General features: G+C 44.6%; 1 pseudogene across 1 annotated transcript; it reads left to right on the top strand.

Moving 5' to 3' along the window:
* The first annotated feature begins 611 nt into the window (after window positions 1–611).
* On the top strand, window positions 612–843 carry LOC308427441 (prothymosin alpha-like; annotated as a pseudogene). Its single transcript has one exon. The product of its transcript is annotated as a prothymosin alpha-like (transcript).
* Window positions 844–5,509: the final 4,666 nt, after the last annotated feature.

Raw genomic sequence — 5,509 nt, 5'->3', positions numbered from 1 at the left:
GTGAACTGAACTGCTATTTTCCTGACAACGCATATACGATTTGCTCCAAAAATCCTTTCTAAGCAGGCCACTTCCCCCATATCCTTTCTTTTCCACTACCTCTGGTTGGATGGTAGGCTAGAAGGGAGGTTAAAGCATTTAAAAATTAAAGTTACACCTGTCTCAAAATTCAAATCAGCTAGGACTAGAGTTGTAGCTGAGTTGTCAAGAATGCACAAAGCCCTGTGTTCAGTTTCCAGTACCTCATAAATAAAACCAGACAAAGTGTTGAGCAGAAATACAAGGTCCTCCCCAGCTACAAAGTGAGTCTGAGGCTACCTCAGGCCACATGGGAATAATTATGGTAGTTCATGTCTGTAGTCTCAGTTACTGGGAGGCAGAGACAGGAGGAATGCCTCAAGTTCAAGGCCAGCACGGCCTATATAGAAAGGTCCAGGTTGACTAGCTGCTCCGAAAGCCATCTTCGCACTGTTCCCGGGTCATGCCTCGTGCTCACTGCAGCCACCTCCACTGTCACCTCCTCCAACACAGACTCCAGCAGCTTTCTCACCAGAGTCCTCGAACTCAACTAATCCCTTACTCACAGCATCAGACCACCGGCGCGACCCACCATGTCAGGCGCGGCAGTGGACACCAGCCCCGAGATCACCACCAAGGACTTAAAGGAGAAGGAAGTTGTGGAGGAGGCAGAGAATCCCACCTGCCAACGGGAACGCCCAAAATGAGGAAAATGGGGAGCAGGAGGCTGAAAATGAGGTAGAGGAAGAAGGTGATGGTGAGGAAGAGGATGGAGATGAAGACGAGGAAGCTGAGGAAGATGATGCTGACACCAAGAAGCATTAAGACTGATGAGGATGACCAGACAGCAAGAGGAAAAGCTGACCTCACACACCCTCCACTTCCCATCTCAGAATTAAAACGTGGTCACCTTCCAGTAAAGAAGCAGGTTCCGCCCGTCCACAGTGGGCAGTGCCACCCACAGGTGACATGCCCTCTCCACCACCCCACCAAAACCACAACATGAATTGGCAACAAGGGAGGAAAAAAGAACCAGAACTTCCCAGGCCCTGCTTTTATTTTTTTTCCTAAAAATACTTTTTAAAAAATTGTATTTTTTATTTACATTTTATATTTTTGGACATACTGTTAGGGTCAGCCATTTGTAATGATCACCGTGACCGAACCAGCCTTCAGAGCGTTTAATGTCTACTTCAGACTTTCCTCGTGGTGTGACCATGTTCATTATAATCTCAAAGGAGAAAAAAAGAGTGTAAAAAAAACAAAAATAACAATCTTATTCTGAGCATCCCAGTAACTTTTTGTGTGTATGTACCTAGCTGTACTATAAGTAGTTGGCTTGTATGAGATGGTTAAAAAGTTGCTGTTTATCTTTTTGGTCTGTTTGATGTATGTGAAACAATGTTCAACAATACACCAGATTTTTATTTGCTGAGTTGTTCTAAAAAAGAAAAAAAAAAAAAAAAAAAAAAAAACGTTCCAGGTCAGCCATGTCCGCACAGTGAGACCCTGGCTGAAAAAAAAAAAAAAAAAAAAAAAAAAACAAGTAGTAATAATAAATAATCTTAAAAGTAAATAAATAAACATTGGAGGGGACGTGTTACATACATGTAACCCTGCACTCAGAGATGACAGGACTTCATTCTAGCCTGGTCTACGTAGCGAGTTCCAGGATAGCCAGGGCTACATACAGAAATCCTGTTTGAAGAAAAATTAAATTTGGGTGTTTTTCTGTTGTCCTTTTGAAACGGGGCTTTGTGTAGCCAGACTGCCTTTGATCTAGCCTTGCCGAAGGTGAGGATGACTTTGAATCGATCATCCTCTTGCTTCGAAAGGCTTTCAATATTGGGCCTGGGTTTCTGGGTGCTGTTGTTTGTTTTAGACTTGTGTGTGTGAGAGAGAGAGTTTTCTGGTGCTGGCATCTGATACTGTCTTATTCATGCTGGGTATCCTCAGCCCCAGATTTTAAATTAAATGGAGGAATCTAGCACAAATTTCACTACTCAAAGTTAAAAAAAAAATTACGAAGTTTTAAGCAGTAATAGTGCATGCCTTTAATCCAGGCACCCGGGAGGTTGAGGCAGGAGAATCCAGAGTTGGCTGTCAGCCAGAGTTACAGGCAAGGCCCTGTCTAACAAGCTAAAGGCCTTGCACAGGCAGGTACACAATCTACCCCAGAGATGAAGCCACCAGATCGCCTTGGAAGGCTTGGGTTGAGGCCCTCCTCCCTCCTACCCCAACCTCCTGAGCAGCATGGGTCACAGACTCATGCATCAGCCCAACTGGGCACACTACCAATTGACTTCTTATAGTAATGGTTTTATAATATCATGCTATACGGGAAAAGGAAGATAATTCTTTCTTCTACTGTTTATAAATGCATTTGTTGTATAACTTCAGCTCTTTTGTAATTGTTATATAAGGACTTAAGTCCTAGACTGGAGAGATGGCTCAGTGGTTAGGAGCACAGACTGCTCTTCCAGAGGGTCCAGCTTCCACTCTCTGAACCCACGGGTAGCTCACAGAGGGTTAATTCCAGTGTCAGGGGTCTGATGCCTTCTTCTGGTCTCCACGGACACTGTACGCACACGGTATACAGACATACACACAGGCAACACAACCATATGCATAGAATGAAACAATCCGAGTCCTCTAGTTAGTGTGCTTATGCTCACAGTAGGCCCAGCCCTTAGGAAGTGAAGACAGGTGATCAGGATCAAGGCCAGCAAAGTCAGGTGACGTCTGATCACAGAACTTTTTTTTTTAATCTTTTTTAGAATTATTTATCTTATGTATACGAGATCACTGTATCTGTCTTCAGACACACCAGAAGAGGGCATCAGATCTCATTACAGATGGTCATGAGTCACCATGTGATTTCTGGGATTTGAACTCAGGACCTTGGGAAGAGTAGTCAGTGCTCTCAACTGCTTAACCGCTGAGTCATCCATCTCTCCAGCTCCCTGATCCCAGAACTTTGTTCATTTTGAGACAAGGTTTCTCTATGTAGCCCTAGTGGTCCTGGAACTGGTCAGCCTATATCCTGCATCCTAAATTCTGGCTAATAGCCTCTGCCTCCTGAGTCCTGGGTTAAAGACATGAGCTACCATTCCTGGCAAGAACATTTTTTAAAATTAGATTAAATTTAAAAGATCATGCTACTTCCATTATCATTTGTATAATTGCATGTTTAGGTGAATTTTTCTAAGTCAAGTACTTTCTGAATCTTTCTAAATCTTCACAGATCCTTGGTATGGCACACTCTTACCCTATTCCTGAGACTCCTGTAGAACAGCTTGCCACACAGCAGGGCTTTCACTTCTGACTGTCTATAAAAGTAACTGCAGATTCCATAAGGAACCCAACTAAACTTGTTTCTAGCTCAACTTTTGGCTAGATCAGCAAAAATGACCAAGGTCGAGGGCCACCAGCTGGAAAGGAACCCCCAGAGAGAAATCACAGCAGGCCAGGAGAGCGGTGTAAAATAGTTAGGTGAAAGTTTCTGAGACATAAGAACCTCTCTCTTCCTTTCCAGTCTCTTTCCTCCCTGACAAAGATGACAAAGGGAACATCGTCTTTTGGAAGGTGACACACTAAGACAGGCCACGCCACGCTGCCTGTGTCTCTAAGGCCTACCACCTTCGAAGGCTGACCTGTGCTGAATGCTGCGGCCCTACCACGCGCAAGAGAAAGTCTAAGTGGAGCGCAGAGGCTGAGAGACGAAACACGGCTGGGACTGGACAGTGAGGAACCTAAATTTGTCACAGATTCAGACTCGGACTCCCAAGAGGGCAGCTGCTGCAGTCCATTCATCCTGAGGATTTCAATTAATCATAAAATAAATGTTTCTGATGTCAAAACAAAAAAACAAAAAACAAAAATATACCAACCTTTCCCAAGGCCTTTAAGACACTTGGATTACCAGTGTTCTTACAGTTCAAAGGTCACTGGGTTCATGGGAGAGAATCTGTCACTATCACTGACAGGCACACACTCTTTGGATGAGGTTTAAGATAAAGAAGGGGAGGATAATTAAGAACAAATAGCTGGGTTTGGTGGTACACACCTTTAATCCCAGTACTTGAGGCAGGTGGATTCTGAGTTCGAGGCCAGCCTGGTTTACAAAGAGAGTTCCAGGCTACACAAAGAAACCCTGACTCAAACAAGCAAACCAAAAAAGAAAAAGAAAAAAAAAAAATAAACAAAAAAACAAAAAACCTCATAAACAAAGAAAACAATGTACCAAGATTCTTACTGCAAACTGCAACCCAGACTAAACGCCAAAGGCAGTGAAGAATTAATTGCTATTATTATTATATAATACAATAATATATATATTACACAATATGCATTAGTAAACAAAGCGAAGGCATCACTACAGCGTACTGTGAGGTGTGCACGGCCCTTGCTTCTATCACAAGCACCACCAGAAAGAGAGTAAACACAACAATCAGGAGTTGTGACGCGGTCTGCAGTATCAGCACTGGGGAGGGCCCCAGCAAGGGGATCGGGAGTCACCAGAAATCCTCAGCTTCCTAGCACGTCCATCAGACAGTCTCAAAAACAACATGCAGTGGCTGCCTGTGACTCCACCTCTGGGAAATTAGAGTCCCTTTTACAGCCTCCATGGTTATCATAGACACATGCACAAACCCACACTCCAACACACACACACACACACACACACACACAAAAGTTAGGCGTGGTGGCACATGCTTTTAATCCCAGCACTCATGTGGCAGAGGCAGGTGTATCTCGAGGTGGAGTTTGAGTTCGACAGCCAGAGCTTCGTGGTGAGATTCTCTCTTAAATAAAATTGATTTCTCTAAATCCTCTTCCTTCTTTGATTATTTATTTTGTGTGTCTGGGAGTCCTGTCTGCATGTTTGTTTGTGTATCACGTGCATGCCGTACCCACAGAGGTCAGAGAAGGGCATCAGCTCCCCTAGAATGGCCATATGGGCACTAGGAGTTGAACCTGGGTCCTCTGGAAGAGCAGCCATCTCTTAACCACTGAGCCATCTCCCCAGCCCTCTCTGAATCCTCTTATGTTTTTAACATTTATTTGTTTGTTTGTTTACTTATGGGGGAGGCATTCACTCCCCCCAGTGGAAGGTTGAGGAGGCGGAGCATAGAGGTCGGAGGACAACTTGTGGGCGTCAGTTTTCTGCTTCCACGGCATGGGTGTCGGGGACCAAACATTGATCATTGCTTGACAGCAGCAGGTACATTTTTGCCCTTTGAGTCACCTCAGCAGCCCCTAAGTCCCCTTCAGTGCTGAGGATGGAACCCAGAGCCTTCCAAGTGCTAGGTAGAAGAGAGAGCTACGCCCTCACTGGTAAAATGGTGGATTCCGAAATTAAATGCACACCATCCCACTGCAGTACTTAATCTGTGCGGGGGAGCCAGACAGCACCAAGGGAAGAGCCTTCAGCACCCCCACCCAAGTCTGACCACACCCCTGCAACACTTCCAAGTTCACTTACAGTAAT

The sequence above is a fragment of the Micromys minutus genome, assembly GCF_963924665.1.
Source record: "Micromys minutus genome assembly, chromosome: 11".
Classification (NCBI taxonomy): Eukaryota; Metazoa; Chordata; class Mammalia; order Rodentia; family Muridae; genus Micromys; species Micromys minutus.
Note: the sequence above shows the minus strand (reverse complement) of the source record. Positions and strands in the feature narration are given on the sequence as shown.